The 22,454-nt window shown below is 47.7% G+C and overlaps 1 protein-coding gene across 4 annotated transcripts in view; it reads left to right on the top strand.

The window, feature by feature from the left end:
* LHFPL2 (LHFPL tetraspan subfamily member 2) overlaps positions 1 to 22,454 on the top strand; it is a 184,971-nt gene that overhangs the window by 125,074 nt on the left and 37,443 nt on the right. Inside the window, exon 1 of one of the 4 annotated variants that reach the window (XM_081133670.1) lies at positions 18,914 to 18,944. The exons of the other annotated variants lie outside the window; for them this stretch is intronic. The gene's annotated coding sequence lies outside the window, so the exon portion shown is untranslated. Of the gene's footprint in view, positions 1 to 18,913; positions 18,945 to 22,454 lie in introns of those variants that run through there. 4 annotated transcript variants of the gene reach the window in all.

Raw genomic sequence — 22,454 nt, forward strand, 5'->3', positions numbered from 1 at the left:
GATGTAGTAAATTGGCCCCAGATTGCTGTGTATCTTTGGGAGAATCTCTGTCCTTTAATGAAATGAATGTTAGAATAATCAATTGTGAGAAACCGTTCCAGCAGCCAGATGCATAGATCCATTTGTCCACCCCTCGTCGGTCACTCTCCCCAATACAAGAGCAAATACAAGAGTACACGGGCTGTTTTTCATTTCGTATTTAGCATCCAACGCTGCAGCATGCCTTCACAGTGCACGGAGGCTCTTCTCCCCGTGCAGGGCCTTTGATGGGGTCTCATCCTTGAATTTGAGGACACGGCTTTTGCTGTTCCTGGTCTTGTGAGTGCTCTTATTGTAACAGCCCTTAATGTTGATTTGATTCTGCCCAGCCCACATGACTCTTCACTCCCTATTGGGGCCATTATCCTTCTACCAGAGCATTAGATCATCTCCCACCCCCCATATCATAGCTATTGAAAGCTTTCAATGGAGAACCTGGTTTTGAGGATGGGCGAGCCTTTTTTTCTGACTCAGAAGAAAATTGTGTGGGAGGGTACAGATTGGTGGCCAGTAGGCAGGTTAAGAAGTTGAGTGGCTCTTGTGGAAGAATAGCTTTTGGCCTCCTGCTCTGCTATTGGTTATGTTATTTTCACTGAATTTTAAACTTGGAAAGTTTAGTCAGAGTGAATCTTAACACGTATTCTGTAGGAATCAAGACTAATGCCAATGCTCAAAAATACTGTATCTGAAGAAAAAGATCCCAAACCTTTGTGCATATGCTTTTTGGGAAAAATTTCTAGGGCTAATCAAGATGATTTTGAGTGGAAGCTTCTTCGTGTCTAATCTGGGTGATAATTGTGGTGGCCTTTAGCTGTAGAACCCCAACCCAGGGCTCAGGTGGTGTGTGCCACTTCCACGTAGTAGAAGGTATTTTGGAAACATGACATTTCTGGGACATCTCATAAGACATTAAGACCAAGTATGCTACACTAGAACTATTCCAGAATTCCAGGATTCATGACTGAGCTTTCCAAAATGGTGTGACAGGAAAGTGATCTTTTACAAACTTATTTATTCATCATTAAAGTTAAACAGGATTTATTTTTATTGCGGACTTCTCAGAGACTTTAACATGCTAATGTGTGGAATGGCTCTTCAAGGGTGGGACATATGATTTGGCATTTGTTCTGGGACCCCTTTGATCAGAGAGTACCCATGACCATCTCCCTGAACTCATGTCACTCGGACACAGTTGGGGAGATGCTGGCATGTGGTAGATTTACCATGGTCACACATCCATTTAGCTCTTCCCATCCAGAACTGGAGCTTTACTTCCCTACCCCTTGAAATCTGGGTTGGCCTTCTGACTTGCTTGGAGTGATAGATGCAGCACAAGTATTGTGTAAGTTCCAGAGCCTCGACCTCGAGAAGTTGTCAGCTTCTGCTTCACCTTGTTGGAACTCTGCCCTGAGACTCTCACCTACAAGAGGAGGAGAGCTGCAGTGCCCCCCTTTGCAGGCAGCATTAATTTCCAGGCATATGAATGAAACCTGTGCCAGCCTTCCATGCCCAGCCGACCCATGGAATCGTGAGAAATAATAGTTGTTTTAAGCCATAAATTTTGAGGAGCTTTGTTATACAACAATAATTAATGGATATACAGGGTATCCCCCCAAAATGTATACACACCATAAAGGCAGTGTTTATTAAAATACATTTCATTTTCAAAATGTAATAGAATGTACAGCTATCAGCTGTTAAAGTATGTGTACATTTTGGGACACCCTATACTAGCATAAGCAGTAGCCCCATCAAAAACTTTGAAATAAGACAGAAAAAAATATGGTTGTTTAATCAGATACTTTCTATGAGGCTCTTCTGGCTTGAAACTAAATTTTTGGACAGGGATTTTCCAAAAACCTGGGTCAGGTGAGTAGTTAAGAGGAACAGAATGTGTTTGCACGTGCTTAACAGCACCGGGAAACGCACCTAATCACAGCCCGAGGGGTCCAGTGAGCGTCGTGCTAATGCTGCCTCGGGAAGGTGAGGGGAACCGGTGGAGAAGTTGCAGCTTTCCCACCCACCCTCAGCCACATCTTCCTGAGGCTGGCCAACAGCTACCTCTGAAGGTGACAGTGTCACTTAGGGCTCATTCTTTCAGCTTAATAATTAGATTTAAGCGACAGAATTTGGGATATGGCCCATCTGCTCCGCTGGCCAGCCTGCTGTGGGGATGTGGGATCTTGCCAGTGTTCCTGTCATAGGGCCGGCTTAATTATTACTGCTTCCTAAGAGCAAATTTGATTAGCAGATGTTGAAAGGACACATTTTCAGTGGTTCCCTGGTGAGATGTGGAAGGGGGAGAGGCTTTGGGACACGCCCCTCACGGAGGCCGTATTCTGAGTGCCCGGGGCCTGGCAGCGCCACATCCTGGGACACTGTACCCACTGTCTCCTCAGCGCCGCGAGTCCAGGTGGAGCTGTTCACAGGGACGCACGGGCTTCAGGCTGGGAGGCCTCAGGGCCGCATCAGTAGCTACACCAAGGACTTAAAATGCTCAGACCGGAAGGTCCTCACCGTCACACTGCGCCCACACTGGCCACAGTGAGTTGGGAAGAAGCAGAAGTTTCCAGAGATCATGGGAGCTGGAGCTGAAAAAGACCCACTTGGTCACGAAGCCTCCCCTTCATCATGGCCAGATCACTCCCCTGGGAAACCCTGGAGCACTTCGTAAACTGTTTCCGAATGACTCAGGCTGACAGCCTTCCAGCCAGTCCCTCGGGACATGAAACGGCTTCTTTTTTTTTTTGCGGAGGAAATATTTTCCTCACGATTGGTTGGGATCTTTTGTTGGCTGGCTGAAGCCCGTCACTCCTGGCTGGTCTCCCTCAGACCACCCTGACCGAGCCCCCCCTCGCCTTCCCACAGTAGAGTCGATGTCATGCTTCCGCTGAGCAGCAGTTAAACACTGGGGGGGCCGCTTCCTAGCCTGGGCGCTCTGCGGAGGTGACCTCCCGGCTGCTCCAGCACTCTCATCCCCTGGCCTGAACTTCTCTCTGACTTGGGTCGCTGTAACATTTCACATGTGTGGAAACTGCCGGTACTTCACAGGCACTGTAAGGAGCGTAGATTCCACCCTAGGAGTGGCATGTTCATTGAAAATTATTTGAAAAATTCTTTTTTGAGTCCTTGCTAGATTGGCTTAACCTTGGTTTGAATGGCATGGCCTACTCGGCGCAGAAAACTATAAGTGGACCATGGCTTTTCCAGAAGCCAATAATAATGATATCAGGCATAGGACATACTGGTGGGCACAGCCGTGCAAACACTGTGGTCCCAGGGCATTTTTTGCGGGGAGCTGCTGTAACTCAGTGTTCAGTCAGTAAAACAAAGAAAATAAGGGTCTGTGTATCTGCGCAGACCACAGCCATGTTAGGAACGTTTAGCAAGTGAGGGATCGTGGTTTGTGGGTCTCTGACTTTGTTGTTACTGATGAAGCCAGGAGATGAAGAGCTCACCAATGAGACTCAAGTTCAGGCCACGTCGTGAGGTCCAGATTGGAAGAGCTGTTTAGATCAGTGTTTTTTGAGCATGTTCCACAGAATGCTACAGTTCCTAGGGGCATTGTAGGGGCTGCCTGGCATGGTTGGAGCAAGGCGGCCCTGGTCAGCCCCTTGTTTTACAATCAGCACAGCTCCGCTTTTATCTGTTTCATATGCAGAACCAGAGCTGCTTGTCAGATTCTGCTTGATAAACAGTGTTCCAAGTTCAGAAAGAAAGTTTGCAAACCGCAGGTTCAGAGGACTGACTTCTAGTAAAAACAAACAGAGAGAGAAGCCTCTTCAGCCAGGCAGCTAACGATTACATTTCTGGGATCCGCATAGATCAATCCACAGGCATTTGGAGCAGCAAAAAGCAAAGAGCTAAACAAATAGATGTTTTGGTGTGACTACTGTGTCATCAGGAAACTTAGTCACTATAAACAGAACATGCAGATAGTGACCTCTAAGTGACAAGGTGAACTAGAGGCCAATTCTGGTCATTTGTGCAGGTGACTCTGCCAGATTGTGTTAAGTCAGCACCAGCAGGTCCTGGAGTTGAGGTTAATAAGAATCCCGTGATAAAGGCGACCATTTATTGAGAGCTTTCCATTTGCTGAGCACTGTGCCTCAGATGCATGGTCCATGCTAGGAAATGTAGGTTCTGTTATTATTCCCATCTCACACATTAGGACACTGAGGCTCAAAGATTGAGTAATTTGCCCAAGGACACACAGCCAGTAAAGTGATGGAGCCAGGGATAGGTCCCTAGAGTTTATGTCCTTGAATGTTGTATATTGGCTCTCTCTGTTAATTTTAATTTTATTTTTGTCTCTGTGTGGGTATTTTCCCCACACCCCAGTGGTTTTGGTATGTGGACGATCTAAAGATACCTAGTTTGAGAAAATGTCTTATCATGGTTACAACTTTATGGTCATTCCACTCAAAGATTGCTCCATATGAAGTTGAGGTTTAGTATTACATGTGAATAATTCTCATTGATAGAAAAAAGAACATAGAGAAAGGAGCCAATAGTCTTGCCTCAGCAGTGTGGACTAATACTAAGCAGGCATGTGCAGCCCTGGAAGTAGTCTGTGCCTGGTTTAATGGCTCACAGACAGTCACTCCAAAGTTTTATTGGTGCAGTAGAAAATAGAATTCTTGAAGTCCATTGCTAAGGCAGGTGGGAATAACCTTTGCACAGGTTTTAAGTTTTTAAATGTTGGGTGTTCTTAGATTCTGCCTTCGCTTCTCCAACCCATCTCTGTATAATGGTCTTAATTAGCAAAGGCTGTTGAAACGTCTGTCCGGTCAGTTGACTCTGTTGGAGCAAAGTAGGGTCCCCTAAAGAGTGAATTGAACGGGCATTTAGTTTTGTTTTTATAGGTGCATTTGGAAAAGCTGGAACTGTTTAGGAAACTGTTTCACAGCACATCCAGGTGGCTCGAGTGATCTGCCTCCATGCATCACACCCATTTTAAACAAGACTGAAGCTGGTCATACGTTTCTCTTCTGGAGCAAGTGAGGCCCTCGGGGAGAAACATGAACTTATGTGGGTGCTTAGGAAGCACTGAGTAATAATTCTTTCAAGCCAGGAGGGCCCCATTTGCCCAGCAGAAATTTATGAACACTGCCCTAGTGGCTTATAAAAGTTCATTTTCCTTCCCAAGTGCCTAGCTCACTTCCTGAAAGTAACAATTTCATTGAAGGATTTGACCATACAAAGTCTTTACAGAGACCTGCCCGAGAAACCCCACTTTTGATTCTTTAGCAGATGACGATGCCATGGCTGAGATAGAGCCTTAGATGTGGCTTCCTGATGAAGACTGTGCTGGTGAAAGGAGACATGGAGAAAAAGTTGCTAGTTACAGATACTCAGCCTACCTGACATTGCAGATAGTGGAGACCGCATAGGTCATATTAGAGGTGGATGTGCAGAAACACATCACGGTTTGGACCTGACTGGCTGGAGGCGTGTGTGATTGGCCTCACAGTGACAGGCAGCTTGTCAGGGGTTTCCAAAACATCTTTCTCAAAGAGGGCGGTTGAAATTCCTACAGGGGAGTGTTTCCATTCATTGTCCATGAGAAACAAGAGCGAGTGGGAGTAAGTGAAACAGATCAAGAGGAAATGAGTCTGCTCTCCACTTGGGATTACAATGCAGATGAATTCCATATTTTGGTTAGAGAATGTTTTCTTTTAGAAAAGAAAAGACAAGAAAGGAAAATTTAGATTCTGACCCAGTTACTGAAAAGCAGACTGAGATGCAGTTAAATGCCTGCCCAAACAGTCTCTGCAGTTGGTTGTACTTTTGTGGGTTGTGTATGTGTGTATGAGTGTGTGTATGCACATGCATGCATGCAAATGTGCAAGAAAATGGCCCAAGACTCACTGGCACACTTTTCTGCCATTGGCCTGACTTTCTCACCAAGGTGGCCTGACCTCGTCAGAACAAGCAGCTTTAAAACTGCCATAGTCAGCAAAGCTCTGGATCCTCACCACATCTGCACACCCCAGCGACTCGAGGATTCAAACAAATAATACATATTCATCCTACTGACTAAAATTCCAACTGAGGTTTTCCTGGCTAATTTTTCCTTGTAAAAAATGGTGGCCCGGTAAGAAAGCAACATTCGATTTTGATTTAGACAGTTTATATGCCCACCCTGTCACCTACTATGTCCAAGAATGAACAGGCTGATTTGCTCTTTGTACATAGTGACAAAATGTGCTACCTTTAATGATTCCAAACCAAGGACCTGAGCTCTGTTTTACCTTCCGAGGTGTCACATACCAGGAAGGTATTGGACACCTGCTATGTGCAAAGTTATGACATTGAGTAGGGGAGACACATGGCCCTTGCCCTCATGGAGTTTACTATCTGTAGCAGCCTTGGTGCTCTGCCTGGAAGAGGGCCCCCCCAGGGAGCTGCTCAGAGAACTGGGACGCTCTCCATTGGCAAGTCAAGCATCTCCTTCTCATTGCTACCCTGGCACTGCTGGGTGGTCAGTGACTTTCCTCAGCCACCCTTGGGCCTCCCCATCCTGGTCCCAGGTCAGTGGGCCATGCTTAGCTCTCAGCCCCTCACAACAGCCTAGAAGAGAGTGCTTGCAGCCTGCCCCTCCCACCTGGCCTGGCCACGGAGGTGGATCTGCGTCTAGCATTCCTACCTGGAAATACTATAGGTGACCAAAGGTTAAGGCAGGCTCCTGCCACCCCCTCCAAGTCACCTTCTCTGCCTTCCGGTCACATGTAGCAGTGGCTTTATGTCTTGCCCTTGTCCTCCTGATATTTTGTCCTAGACAGATCTCTCTGTCTCCTGCAGTCCTTTACTGTGTATACCTAAAGGTGACTTGACTAGCTAAGGAAAGACCCTTCAGCTCACTGTGACCTCCCAGGGTTACCTCTGCTTCTGGGGCCTGCACAGGAAGGCCAGGGCTCCCCACCTTATCCCCTGCACCCAGGAGGCCAGGCCCAGGGTCTAAGGATTATATCTCAGGGCTGCCATGCTCTGACTTCTCAGAGGGGCAGCAGAGAAAGGTGGGAAACCCAGGGAGCTCGGCAGGAAGGATGGGAGGCTACTATCCCGGTGCCTATCCCGGGACGCACACTGCCCTCCCTGTGGGCAGGGACAGTTTTAGGGCGGACCCATTGGCATTTACTGAGCAGATCCTGCGTGTACGTCCCTGTGGGGATGTGACAGTGAGACAGACGAGGCCGGAGCCCAAGGAGTGTGTGGACTGTCTAGTAAGGGAGAAAAGGTGTGCTCTTTAATCCACTGTCCGTGGGAAGTGCCGTGCCGTTGTTGGGGCACAGATAAAGACCAGAGCCCACTCGGTGGGGGAGTAGTCTAAAGGGACAGGCTTCCATGGAAGGGGTGGCATTCAAGCTAGACCTTGGAGGACAGGTGGGAGGCGGAGAGGAGCGAGAGGCAACAACCCTGGGGAAGGCTGCTTGGCTGGAGCCCCGAGAGGAGTGGGACAGGCCCAGCTGTGTTCAGTGCCTCCCAGACACAGCGTCGCAGCAGGAGGAGCCCGGCAGTGCAATTCCTGGAAGTCCCTGGAAGTCCCAAGCGCCCTCTGCTAGTAGGTTCCAGTGGGACAAGGGCAAGGGTTTGGCAGCTCTGTAAAAGTGGGTGTTTGGTCATGCTCCCGCTAGGGCCGCGGCATCATTTCCATCCCAGCACCCAAGGAGCCTCCCAGGGGACCCTGCTGGAGACAGCGTGACCTGGGGTAACACGGGCCCCTTAGGGACTCTTTTCTTTTCCTGATGGCAAATCAGAGCCCTCACACAATGCTGCAGAACTTATTTCCATAGGATGTGAAGGTAGTTGGACAAAACCTTGCCTTCAGTGGTTTTTTTCTAAAAGACAAATACAAAGGTCACAGAGCTGTTAAGTTTCTGCAATTTAAGGATTCTAAAATTACAAATTGCTCTCCTCTTAAAGTGGACCCTCATCACAACTCAAACTCGAAGCATTCTAATGTTATTTCTACACAAAAATACTTGTTTTAAGTGGAGATGCCTTTTTTTAAAGTTTAACTTGACCTCAGCAGTTCTGGCTTCTGCCATCTGTGGGTGAGGTGGGCACCAGCTAACGGCTGCCCTCACCTAAGTAGGTAGGCAGGTACTCGCGCTGCTTTAATTATTACCGTTTTCCTGCCATGCAGGTCTGAACTGAAAGTTCTCTTTTGTGTGGGTTTTGCAGGTCAGTATTACTTTATGGGCTTCTTTTTTACGTTCCCCTCTCTTGAGTGTTACCGGATCCCCAGTCACCGGAAGGCCAGGATCTGTTTCAGTAACTGATTTATCAGGTGCCAGGCTGGTCACACATTTCACTGCACGAGTTTATGAAAGGGACCCCCACCTCCATTCCCCGGGACTTTGTGACTGGCTCAGCCACGAGCCCGCCACAGAGCGCGTGACAGGCCATGGCTGCCTTCATGTTTTCCACACGGCAGTAAACGCGAAGTGGCTTCTGCAAGGCACAGTCACATGTGAAATATGAGCGCTGCAGCCTCCTCCAGGGCTCCAGGGCTCACGGGCTCATGGGCCACGCTCTGGCTACTTCAGGCGCAGGCGAGAAGCTTCAGAGGAAGCGCTCCTAAGGCCTTTGGGCCTCCAGTGAGGTCACAGTGTGTTATCAGTAAATGCTCGGAGGATGCTCTCCCCTCGCCCTCCCTCTAGTTCCCCAGGTGTCCCCTCTCTCCCACCTTCACTGCCCGCCAACTGAAGGTGCTGTTTGACCGCTTCTTTCCAGGCGGCTGATTTAGAGTCAGCACCGTTCAGGTCTGGTTCAGGTCTGGGGTGAAGGGGTGATGGATGCTTGGGAAGGTGGGGCTGCAACTCACTGGCGATACATCAAGCAGTTAATTAGGAGCCCCGCTTCCTCTCAGTGGGCGGTAAGGGATTTTCTGTTCCTTTGTTCTTGCTGCTAATATTCATGCCATTTTCCCTCAGGGAGGCATCAGGCTCTGCTCTGAACCCTCCGTGCTCCCTCTGGCTGTGCTAGAGGTTCAGCATTGCTCCCTCACCAGAGAAACGGGATCGCAGACCTTGGGGTCTCCTTGTTGCTAAAGGCCGAGATGCAGATGACAACTCTGTCCGTCCTCATAGGAGGTAGCAGCTGCCTAGCAGGGCTGTGTGGTTTGTTCAGACAAGCAGGTCATTCCAGATCTGCCCCAGAGAGCCACTCAATGAGAGCATTGTCTGCCTCCCATGCAGGAGGAGCTGTTGTCCAGGGCTGCTCTTAAAACAGTGAATTTCGCAGCTGCTTTGATGTGCCACTTATAAGTCGAAGCTGGTTATGGAGAGGCACGGCAAACAGGATGCTTGAATCCATGCCACAGACCCCGGGTCCCAGGAATGCCCCCAGGCACCTCTACTTCCTCCCCATCTCGGGGAGACTAAAAATGGTCAGCATGGTCTTCCTCCCAGCCAGTTCCCGCCGGTGACCAGCAGGCCCCCCGCTTTCTAAAGACTGTGACTGTGAGGCCAGCTGAAGCCAAGGTCTGTGGCCTGTTAAGATCAGTGGCTGATAGTTTAGAACTGAAAGGGGGAACTTGAATGGAAACCATTATTTTTGGAAAGACGCATCATGTTTCTTCTGTCAATTTTGCAGCGTTGGCAGATAAAATGCAGCGCAGAGATCCTCACCACCCCCTTTTTAAGGAAACAAACAAACAAGACAGTGACCCAATTCTGTCCCTTTTCATTTACTCTACCGAGTATGGTTCAGATATTACCAAAGAAAACTGGAACAGTTCCATTTCATAGTTTAGTTAACGTGAAACATGTCTCTGAGCACACAAGGGAATGCATATTGATGGGCATGGCATGTATTGTGTTTGTCACATTGCCTAACAGTTTGCTGGTACAAAATAAATGCAAAAAAAGACTGTTTTGTCTGAAAGAAGGAAACTGTTGTGTGTATGTGTGTGTGTGCTCGCGCTCATGTGTGTACTTTTTAAAACACTTTGAGTTGACCACACACTGTGCTAATTGCCATTAGAGGCCACTTAGAGTTGTCCTGGGGAGTCAGAGGCCTATGTGATATATTGCAAGAGCATTAAATGCTGAACTGTGTAGTCCTAACCAAGTGCAGTATGAGTGAGATCAGAGAAGGGAGAGATTTGTGTGGCTTAGAATGGAATTTAAAAATATATCTTATCAACTTCAAAGGGAGGCCTATGGAAATGCTCATTTTTTTTTTTTTAAAGCAAAAACTTCGGCTGGTTTGTGTAGAAGTTGTGAGGGAGTTACGGAAAATGCCAAGGGTGGCTGTGTGGTTTTAGGTCTGCACCCCACCAGCCCACATCCTTGCATGCTGATGTGGGTAGCCTGTCCAGAGGCCAGTCCCCATGGGCTGCAGTGCATTGTTCCCTTCCCTAGGTGACAGTACAAAGGGTCTGAAAGAGCTGTTTCTGGGAAGTGGGATAGTCAAAGGTATCATGGGCGATTGTTCTTGTTGATTTTGGAAATAATTATAGTCTATTATGGTATAGTCACACATCCATGTAAACAGCCAGAATGAGTAAAACAGGCTGCTTAAAACAATAAGGAGGAGTGGAGACTGGGGTAAATTGGAGACTCTAGAGAGAGCAGCCACTACTTAGCTCTAATCACCTATTATCATGTGGAAATGTAGGCCCAGTATTGCCAGGTATACTGATTCTTTCCCCCCCAAGAAAAGCCACAAATCTGAATTTTTTATATTGTCTTCCAATCTTTGAATGTTTGTTACTAAATTTTTAAAAATTTAATGGGTTGCCTTTTGTGTATAAGCTTCCAGTTTGAAACCTCAGGGGAAGTTGGAATAGAAATGGGGATGTAGAGTTTAGAAACTCCAATAAACCAGGGGTTTCAAGTCCATTTCATTTTGGTGCATCTTGCACCAGCACTTCTTGGACTTTGGCGTGCAAACTTCAGTGAATGGGATCCTGTTCAAATGTACATGACTCAGGAGTCATGGGGTGGGCTTTGAGACTCCAGGACTGGGCCTCTGCTGAGAAGGATCCTAAGGCAGCATCTAGGCTTGGTTGGGAAAAGCACTGTGAAGAATTAGTGCCATCTACTGTGAGCAAAGAAAAGGGAAATGGCTGGACATATTTGCCCTCCCTGTAGCATACCAAGATAATACAATAAATTGTGTGTTTGTGGTCATTTCCAGGGTCCCCCTAAAAAGTCAGAATTTGAGAACCCAGCTAGGTAGGAAGCTTTTGAATTTTACATCTCCCTTCTTATGCATACCCCTCTATATAAGAAAAACTTGGATTCATCTGTCTATTATCTGGGAAATTAGGATGAGACTATTAAGTTTGCCACTTGGGTGGGATGAAGAGAGAGTTAACTGATTGGCTCTCCCTTCTTTCTGCTGTGTTTTGAGAATACAAAAATATGTCCTGCATATGTTGGTGTTCTGTTACTTCCACGTGGCCTTGGCGTCCCTGCAGCATGGGGTCCATGATGGGAGGGAAGGGTGGATGCTGAGGAAATTACTCTGAGCAGAAATCATCTTGTTTCCTTTCACTGAGAGCTGTTCTTGGAGCCCTCTCTAGGTCCCCTGCCTGTGTTCGGTGCCCTTGGAATTGTATGCCAGGAAACAATATGATCTTTCTAATTGGGCAAGTGGGAGGAGAGGGACTGGGTGAGCCAGTACGCCCTGGCAGTTGATACCTAAAAATAGATTTTTTCCTCATGAATAAACAAACATTTTGGGGGACAAAATGCTTGCATGTTTCTAACCATCCCGGACAGTTCAACAGGAGGCCATCTGGGCCAGGGTGCAGCCAGGTGGGTGGAATGGAGGCCAGAGGGGGTTGCCATGGCAGCTAGGTCCCTTGGAGAAAACTTCAGTGGCCTCCAGGGAGCAGAGGCTGATCTCAGATCGGAGGCCAATGTCTATGTGTTAGTGAGGTGGGAGGGTCGGGGGTGGGAGAGGAAAGGTCTTAGGGCACTGCTTCAACTGCGCAGTGCCCTAGGTTGCCGCGTGCAAATTCTGATTCAGGAGCTGGGCTGGGGAGGTTCTGTAGTTCTCACAAGTTCCCAGGTGATGCCCAGACTGCTGGTCCAGGGATTGTCACACTTTGAGTGACTAGTTCACCATGACCTTCAGGTCTCCGAGGAAGGGTGGAAGCACACCGTGGCGGGGCGGGGGGAGTTGCCCCACTCCATTTCTGCTGTCTTGTATTTGGCCTAAGCTGAGGACAGGCAAGTGCTTTGGCAGCTGTTTCTTGTCACCCTGACGCACTTGGATGCTAAGTGCAGAACTGTCTCTCTGATTCCTCTGCAAAACCACCTTCTCTCGAAAAACCGTTCCGTTATGTCTTCTCGGTATCTCCCAGGGCTCAAGTGAAGCCTCATTTCCTTTTGTGGGATACAGAGAACTAAAGTGTCATGGGGGCAGTCCTGGGACACTAGAAAATGGGTTTTCTTCCCTTTTATTCCTATAAAGTTGATGGTTTTTCTTCCAACATGCTAGCAAACTTGTTCAGCTTGAAACAAAATGCCATTAAAGCTTTTACCTTTTTGCCATGGACTTACAGTAGAGGGCAAAAAGTAATATTCCAGGATGTGAAAAGCTCATGTTGAGGTGGCTGTGTGATTTTGGCAATGTTCCTCTATGTAAAATCCCTGGGCCTCGTCTGGTCTCTACCTCCCCGGTCAGAGGTTGGCAGGAATGGGGAGTTTTTGTCAGAGCCCAGAGGGGGTGGTGCAGTCCTGCCTGGCAGAGGAGGCCCTGGGCTTGATGAGGTGCTGGGGGCCAAAGCTTAGGCCATTTGCTTCCCCAAGGATCTGCAGGCGCTGCAGTAACATGGGAAGTAGGGGACATTGAGCCCACATCTGGAGTTCTGCCTTTGGGCTCTTGTTTTGTTTTGTTTTGAATCCAAACGATGGTCAGGAAAAGAAAACCCAGCAGTTGCAATGCGGTGGAGTGAGTCAGCACGGGTGGTGAGGCTCGAGGACAGTTAATCACTGAGTCACAGACGGTGGAGCTCTGAGTGTCCCCTGACAACTCACTTTCTAATGGCCTCTGGTATGGAGGAGCCAGCGGAGGCCCAGAGCAACCTGCCCAGAGCGGAGCTGTAAGAGGAGCAGTTTCCTGGACTCCCGGTCCAGTGCTCCCTTCTGTGCACCAGGCCGGTTCCCAGGATCCCGCTGACTCCCTGCCCCTCTCTGCATCCCCAAGCGCACTGCTGGGAGGCTACCCTTGCCTGTCGTTTCACCTTTGGCCCCTGAGAGCCCCCTCTGCTTTTCCTCTGGGAAAAGACTCCAGGGTTTCACGAGGTCAGGTGTCTGGTACCTACTTGCACTGCTCTGAGGCATAGCGTTCAGCCTCATTGTCGTCGTCTCCCTCCACCAGCACCCAGCAGGTATCACACGACAGTTTGGCCACAGCTGCCCAGCTTCTCCCTCCTAGGATGCCATCTGGGGTGCTGCTCTCCTGGGTCCTGCAGAAAGGCTCAGTGAGGGGCAGCCCTGCTGCAGCTCAGAGCTGGGGCTTGGGCGTCTGCCCCGCTGCAGGACTGGGGAAGTCTCAGGCCTCCACTCTTCTGCTGTTCTAATTGCCTAGCTGGCTTTTTTCCCCTCTCTTTTCTTTCTTTGAGCAATGGCTTAAAATCTGAGGCAGTGCCTGCACCGTTTGGAGGGGAGTGGCAGACCTCAGGTTGAAGATATTTAATAAAACAGCTTTAGTTCTGAGAATGAAAAGAAACAATTTTAGGTGTTGATAAATGCTTGGCAGAGTTCTTTTCCTCTTTTCAGAGCTGATCCTGCAGATTAGGGTTTTGGCACATGGCTTATTTCTTAACAACCCACACAAGCAGGGAGAAGCGTAAATGACGCTTTCTTTACTTCTCTTCTGCTGAAAAGGGGCTCTAACCTTGGAACCCGAGCCTTTCGTTCTGGCACTGACATCTCTCCAGCCCAAGTGTGCCCCCCCCCCCCCCCCCCCCCCCCCCCCCCGGCTTCCTTTATTCAAGGAGATGGAAAAGCTGTGCTCTTACTTACCTTTCCCACGGTGTCCCGCACTTCCCACTCCCTACTCACATTCTGAACGGTGCATTCACAAACTAATACTTGTTACCCTTCGTTCCGATTTACTCTCATATATATTTGTCACACGTCCTCTAAGGAATGTCACCAGGCCGTACTTTGTTCATATGGTTTGAATTACTGTCATGCCTAATAGAACAAAGCTTCAATTGTGTTAAAATGTTCTATAGTTAAGGCTTAATGTTTAGTACTTGCAACACGTCTTCATAAAGGGGTGGTACCCTGGTGGGGGAGCAGCAATACCAGGAGTGTGAATGACGTCTTCTGAAACCTTGGTTTTGGAAAAGATAAAGGCTCTGAGTAAGACCTGAGTTAGTTGTTCCTGCAGTTGAGCAGTGATCCCTAGTGTCCTGAGGAAACAGGATTTCAGTGTGCTCGTCCCGTTCGGGAAGGATGTTGGTGGACTCGGGGAAGGAGTGACCAGGAGTGATCTGGTCTACTCCAGATCATGGCTCATTTGGCACCACTGACTTGGCACAGTGTGCCCACCTGTCAGCAGGCGGGAGTGCTGTCGGCCTTGCTAACCCCTGTGCACTCACCATCGGGGAAGCACGTCTAGTCCGTGCCCTGCCCGATTTGTGTCTCTAGGATTACTTGGAAGGACAGTGAAATGAACTTCCTAATAGTAAATGGACACTAGAATCATTGGTGGAAACATTAGTATTTATTTTTCCCCTTTCTTCTACTTTCCAGAAATTTAACCTTCGGGTAGATTTCATTTATTTGTCCAGGTTGCTAAAGGAGTCAATACCTGAAGCAAAAAGACAAGTGTTTTTGACAGTTGCTACAGTCATAGGCTGATTTTTACAAGGATGTTAGAAAACATTCTGTGGCTATGATTCATAGCCCGGTGCTTTGATAAATTTTTACATTGCACAAATTCATGATTCAGTTTGTCAGATGATTTCCCTTCGTGAGACTCTATAGGATTGCGAAAACTCAGCGATTTGTTTCACAAACCCTTTCGTCCGTCTCCTCATGTAGCGCTCTCTGTTTTTAGAGCCGTGTGCGTTTTACCATCCAGCTCCACACGAGCCTTGCTGCAGGGCGGGCTCCATCCTGCACCAAAGCCCGTTGCCTGCAGATTGCAAAACACTTTTCTGAGCTAATCTGTGGCTTTATGCTTCAGGGGGAAATGCTGTACTTTACCAGCTCTTTTCAACCCTTCGCAGGAATGCTGTGGCAGTAAAATGAGGTCACCGGTGAAAGTACTTCTCAGTTCTTACTAAGACACATGCTGTAGGATTCCAGGTGTTGGTACGGGTAAACTTTTGGCTGTTTGTGTCCAGAAGAAGAATGTTTATTTAAAGAGCGATTTTTCAAAATTTGTTAGCATTAGGCTTATTAAAGTGGAAGTTTGGTTGTCAGTATTTATCAGCGTCTTTTGAATGTGGATGCTGTATCTTGGATGTTGAAGTGACTGCTCTATGTTGATTCACTTAAAAGGCCCATCCCTCAATTTCCCCTCCTGTGAAACGAGGTAATAGCACTTCCCTGACAGCAGTGAGGGTGTTCAACAGCCGTGCATTCGTGGTACAGGACTAGCACAGTGCCTGTCGCTTTGGTGAGACTGCGAATGTCACCGTCACTGTTAGTCACTGCTACATACACACATTCTGCACCAAATGCACAAACACGGCAATGAGAGGCCCGTCTAAGAAATAAGATGGGAGTGTGCTAGCAGCGCTGAGTTAGGACAACAGTGTTTATCTCATGGGTGTATTTTAACTCCGAAGGGCACAGCAGATGTGGTTCTGTGGCTAAATGCCAGCCGGAAAGGCATCAGTTTAAACAGTTCAGGATTTTTTTTTTCTGGGCGCACAATTACCCTAAAGAAAGATCCAGTTGTAGACAGATGGTAGTGGTTCAGAGATCGATTGTAATCAATGAGAAGTCCTAGCAGCTGTCAGGTTCCGAAAGCAAAGAGCGTTATCAGAACAGAGGAACAAGAGAAATGAAAAGTAGAGATTGATGAGTATTGGATGTTACTGTTCATCACCCCAGCTCCCGTCCCTTCTCACTCTCTTCACTCAGAAGAGGAAGCGTCCTGACTTCAGGTTCTTACTCAGGCGGTTCAATAAACATCGGCTGTCTGGACAAATAAAGCTGGGGGCCGGCGGAGGGAGTTAGCTGATTTTTCCTGTTGAATGACATTGTTCAGTTACTCTTGATAGGACTAAAACCTGTTGTGATAATGACATTTGAAAATTCCACGATCTTTTTTTCCTTCCTTTCCATGTAAATGAAGTAAAATCTGAAATCCTTTGTTCCTTGGCTTCACTAGAAGCACACTAAGTCCTTAATGTTGTCGGTAGTTTCTTGGAAACTATGACATTAAGTGAAACCACGTTTGATGAAACCAGTTTTGCCCTAAGCTAATGGGTATAAATAAGAGTTAACTTCCTATAGCATATTTCCAGTCACAAAGCCATCACCAAACTTCTAAATAAAGACCCAGAACACTTTCACTATTAAACATTGAAATGGGAGCTATACATATATTTAGGAAAGATTAATAAAAACAGGTAAGATTGTTCTTTTCCAACCCACTTATTCCAGTTCAGGGTTGTGGGTGCTGGAGCCCTTCCCAACAGCTTGGGGCACAAGGCGGGCACCCACCCTGGACAGGATGCCCTTCCATTGAAACACCACTCACACAGCCTGCCCATACTCCTCAGTCTGGGACAACTGAGACACGCCAGCTTACCTCATGGGCACATCTTTGGGTTGTGGGAGGAAACCAAAGTCCCCAGAGAAAACTCAGGATAGGACCCTCCACGCAGACAGTGGCCCCTGCTGGGAATTGATTGTTTTTTCTCATCAACATTATAATGAAATGATATTGAATGAAATGGCATTATTCAAGGACCTGATACAGTGAAACTGGCCACCTCCCTCTGTTTTTAGGCAAGGGACTTTGTATATAGAACCTGCAAACACAAGGGTCAGGAGAAATAATGGGACAGAAAGCCAATCCAAATTTCTGGTCCTTTTGAATTAAAAATGATCCCAAGATGGGGGTGGACTGTGCCCCCCGGGGCCAGTCCAAAAGTCATGGTGCCACTTGTTAGCCTTCTGCACTCCTAAGCTCTCGTGACTTCTCTTTTGAACTTTTGTGAGGGTGGATCTCAGTATTAAGAGCTTCCACGAAGGTTAATCTTTAGTCTTGCTTCCTGATTTCCAGACAAAACTTGAGTTAAAAACATAAGTGAGTCTGTTTGTTTTTCTGTCTCCAAGGTGTTTGGCCCCATGTTCTTCCTCCCGGCCAAGGTGGGAGAGAAACACTTCGTTACTCAGACAGATCACTGACAGGAACTAACTCTGGAAACGGTGCCTTGACACAATGTTGGCCGGGGAAGTCCAGTTCTCCTTCAGGCAGGGCTAAATATTTCCCAAATCAATTCTGACAAAGTGAGGTTAGCATTCAACTTTCTGGAGTTTCTCAAAATGGTTTAGGATATTTTAAGTCAACTATATATTTGTTGCCTGTTGTTCGACTTTCTGACCTCTGCTACCTGTTGAGTACTTCATTTGTGTCAAACATTTTACTTTCTAAGCTGTGCTGTGGAGGTTTTGTCTTGTAAAAATTACCCTAGACTGTAAATACCTTGTGATGTCTTTGATTTGATGTTGGGGTCAGATGGAGGGCACTGTGTGGCCTTCCTTCAGGGAAGAATGGAGGGTTGTCTTGTTTTCCTCGTTTGGTTCTTAGAGGGCCTTCAACCAACAATAGCATAATAGCATATCAGGGTAACAAATCACTCGCCTCTACTGGGTTTTGTGTGGACAAGACTTGGGCTCAGAGAGTAGAGATGTGTGGGCGCATTGTTGAATGTTAATGTGTGCGGCCTTAAATGCTGGGCACAGGCCTACTACTCTTCTGGGTTATTTATTTTACTTTAATGAGAAAAGAAAAATACAGTGTATTTGAATGACATAATAGACAACTGCACGTTACTGAGATAAAAGTAAAGTGTGGGTCAGAAAAAAGACAATGAAGAGGGTATTTCAGTATTTCCAGGCTTCGTCTCACAAAGACTTGGTTGTGTGCTTGAATGACTGGTTAGAAGAGATTTCCAATTTAGTGCGGCATTTTCTGTGAGTCAGATGACTGTTTTAAACAGCTTATTTTAGACTTCAGCTACCAGTTAAGGCCACTATTCTCCAACATAAAGGTTTGGATGCTGATTGACTCCTGGTGTTTGGTTCCGATTGTGCCCCCCCCCCCCCCCCGCCTGCGTGTGCAGCTGTACCAGCGTGGCGCTGAGCGGGAGAGGCAGCTCTTCTGTTCCCTGTTGTGGAGAGGAGATGGAGGGGGCACGGGGTTACAGAGGCCGGCGGGGGAGGCTGAGAGGGTGGCTTTTCTGACTGTGGCAGTTTCCACCGAGGGATTTAAAATCCCACCAGCCCCACTGAGGGGCCAGGAAACAGCTAGTGGGTCTGAGGCGCCCAGTTGCTCTCCTCAATGGCAAAGGACTCTGGGGAGGCCCCGGCGGCTCTGCCACCTGCTTCAGCAGGCTCAGCTGCGTTGACAGAAGCAAGCTGTGAGACAGCTCTTGGCCAGAGGGAGAGAGTTTGCAGAGCTCCCATCTTTCTGCTGCTTTGATGTTTGTGCCTGTGTTACTTTTCCTCCTATGTAGATATTCACCAACTCTTACCATGGTATCCTCTCCCCAAATTTAGCATATTTATTTTAGTCTGTGGCCCAGGTAGTTTTTAAAAGGTATGAATTTTTACTCTTTCCTCTTTGTGGCAGGATATTTCTACTTGATCTGTAGCTATTTTTCCATTTCACATCTTTTCCTTTTATTCCTACCCACCCCCAGCCCCCTTCATTCCAAAAGGGATTAATACAATGTGGTTTCCATCAAGGTTAGTATTTACCTGTGGTTGTGTTTCTAGTGTACAAACGTAAGTACCCTTGTACAGACTGTTTAGACATGAGCTATGTGAACAGTTTGTTTTTACCAGATGGCCAAATGTATGACCTACCTGGTCCTGTCTTCCAAGGTCATGGGTCAGCAACTCTCTTCTTCGACCATTTCATTACTACCATTTACTAAATGCTTACTATGTGCCAGGCTCTGTGTAAAGCATTTTACGTGCATTTTCTCATTTAATGTTCATATCAACCCAATGAAGTAGGTAGTATCCTCTGTATTTATACCTGGAGAAATTGAGGCATAGGGAGAATAGTTACTTGTCCAACTTTGTTCTGCTAGTATGTGCCATAACTGGGACTTGGACCTCATCTTAGTCTAGATCCTGTACTTTAACCAAAAGTGGGTGCCTTCTAGAGCAGAATTGTCCCCCAGGGGCATTTTTCAGTACCTAAAAGTATATTTTATTGTTATAAATTAGGAGAGTGCTACTGACATATAATGGGAAGAGGCTAAGAGTCCTGTTCAGCATCATACAATGTATAGGACAAACACCCGTAAGAAAATTGTCCAGCCCTGGCCTGTGTGGCTCAGTTGGCTGGGCATCGTCCCGTGTACCTAGAGGTTGCTGGTTCGATTCCTGGAGTGGGGAGTGCTAGAGGCAGTCAGTTGATGTTTCACTCTTGCATTGATATTTCTCTCTCTCCCTTCCTGTCTCTCTTGAAGTCAATCAAAAAAGAAAGAAAGAAAAAATTACCTGGCCCTGGCCGGGTGGCTCAGTTGGTTGGAGTGTCGTCCCATACATCAAAAGGTTGCTGGTTTGATTCCCCATCAGGACACGTTCCTAGGTTCCCGGTTCAGTCCCCGGTCTGAGCAGGTATAGGAGTCAACCGATCGATGTTTCTCTCTCACATTGTTCTTTCTCTCTCTCCCTCTCCCTTCTTCTCTCTAAAACATATCCTTGGTTAAGGATTTTTTTTAAAAAGAAAATTATCTGACCCCAAATGTTAAAAGTGCCAAGGTTGAGAAACCCTGTTAGAGATGTAGCAGAGTATTTGTGTTTAACACTTAAGGGTACCACTCAGTTGATGTCCTGGGACTTTAGTTATTTCAAGAAATAGTCACCGTTTGCATAGTTTTAAACATCTTGACATTACTGGACAGGGAGAAATATATAACTGATTACAAGAAGAAGACATTTAATGATATTCCTGACTGTTGAGGTGCAAAGGCTGTCTAGCAGTTCTTCTATGTCCTTTGTGATGTGGTTATTGGAATAGAACGTGTTGCTTGAGTAATTACACCAGGCATTTTTTTACTTTGGTTCACACTCAGAGGCTTCATGCACATAAGTTCTGCTAGATGTCAGCAGGGAACTTTTAATTGTGAAATTTGGTGCCTTGGCCCTGTTTGGGTTCCATGAGTGAGTGCAGTTCACATGACCCCTCAACCATGTACCCCAAACCCCATGGACCAGCTGGGAGGGACATAGGCTGAGGGAGCATGGTCTGGGCACAGGGTAAGCGGCTCCAGTTTCTTTGCCAACGAGGCTGCAGTAGGTTCTGTGGGGAGGAGTTTCTCGCAGCCTTAATCATAACCTTCTGTTTTGTGTCCAGTCATGTGCTCAGCCTCTCTGCTCGTCAGGCAAATTCGAGCGTCCCCAGTTGGAGAAGTTTAAGGTCTTCCTGTTTGTCTGAACTCCTGGCAGCGAAAACACAGACATCTGTGCATTGTCCAGCCGTTTCCTTCCCTCCTGCCTCCCTCATCGCGCCCCCAGCAGCATCTCCAGTGCTGTATTGTTCACACTCTTCCTCAGCGTGACCTTGTGCTAACTGCCTGTTTATTGTAATGACTCCTCAGATAAAGTATCCTGGGGACTTTTCTTCTTCTAATGAAATGCTGGGTGGAGGGCAGGGGGGGATCAAGGATCCAGCTAAAATGCAAGGCACAACATTTTGAAGTGTATCTCAGACACAGTGAGACTGACTTTAGTTCCTGCTCAGTGGTCTCCTTCCTGCATTTTAGGATAAAAGGTTTGCATGGTAGGACGTGAGCAGGCATGTCGGCCGCCCTCTGATCTCGCTCTGCCTTGCCCTCCTGGACACTCGGCCTCCTTACCCTCCCTGCCCTCCCCCCTCGGCCTGCTCTGCACTCCCTCTGGTAGTTTTCTTGGTTCCCCAGGGTAGGCCCTCCTCACCCTCACCTCGGGAGACCTCGTTCATGCCCCTGGCGTTCCTTACTCTGGGAGACCCCAAATCTGAGTGCCCAGTGTACATCCACAGAGGTCTCTATTGGTTCTTGACCCAGACTTGACTCATGATCTTGCCCAACACATCCCTTCTCCCATGTTCTTACTGCAGGGAATGGAAACATTCAAGTGCTTGTACGTGTCTGTGTCATTCTTGGCCTACATAGCCTGTTGGTCACTGAGTCCTGTTGTTCCTCCTAAACAGTTGTTAAACACGGCCCCTGCACTGCGGGCCCTCCCCCTTTCTCACCGGGATCACTGCAGGATCTTCCGAGCTGGCCTTCCCGCCCCTGCAGGCCTGCCCCCTCTGCGGCCCCTTCCACATCACTGGCCGCAGTCCGCTGGACCAGGGGCTCCGCTGCCGGCTTTGAACAGCTCCCCGCAAGCCTGTGCGTGGTGTCTGTGCAGCAGATACGCTTCGGGGAGGTTTACTCCTTCCTTGGCACTTGCCCAACCTTTGCAGGTATCCCACAGGTGACTTATTTCTAAAATGCAAGTCTGATTTTGTCACTTCTATGCTGAAAATATTGTAGGGGCCCCTCATCGTCATGTGTTGGACACGCATACCCAGCCCCTCTCAGGCTTGCCGTGGAGAGTGGCCGTTTTGCTGTCCCAGCACCAGCTCAGAACCAGGCTGGTGAATGGACTTCGGAGGTTCCTGTTGGTGGTACGTGCATGTGGCCTGTCTTTCGCGCTGTCCAGCGGCAGAAATGACGTCAGTCCACCACTTGGCTTCTGGACTAGACTGTGGTTTCTGAGGAGTGGCCACTGCCACCCAGGCCGCCTCAGCTTTGCTTTCTTTCCGTTGAGGAAATTAGGGTTCTCCTAGCTATTAACTGTCTTACACGATGAAATGCTTGCAGGTTTCTTAGTCACAGTCATTGGAGCACCTTCCCCTCCTGAAAAGGACCCAGGGCACAGGAGCTGAGAGAGAATTTAGTGGGAAGAGACAGGTTGCAAAAAGGGTTGCAAATTCCTTTTTGTGATCATACTTTATATTCACAGACTCTTCCCCAAGTAGGATCATTTATATTTTTCAAAGCCAGATTGATACATATTTATTCTATCAAAGGCAGACTACCTCTCTAAATGCTAACAGGTTCTGCTCACACCAGTTTTTAGGACCAGAAGATACTGCACTCTAGGACAGAGCTGGAGGGCAAAGCAGCCCTGCCAGGGTCCCACCCGCCCCCTACACCGCGAGGGCTTAATGTCAAACAGAGCACGTTTGTGTCTTGAAACTCCTAGGAGTTT

The sequence above is a fragment of the Miniopterus schreibersii genome (assembly GCF_964146895.1).
Source record: "Miniopterus schreibersii genome assembly, chromosome: 3".
NCBI lineage: Eukaryota > Metazoa > Chordata > Mammalia > Chiroptera > Miniopteridae > Miniopterus > Miniopterus schreibersii.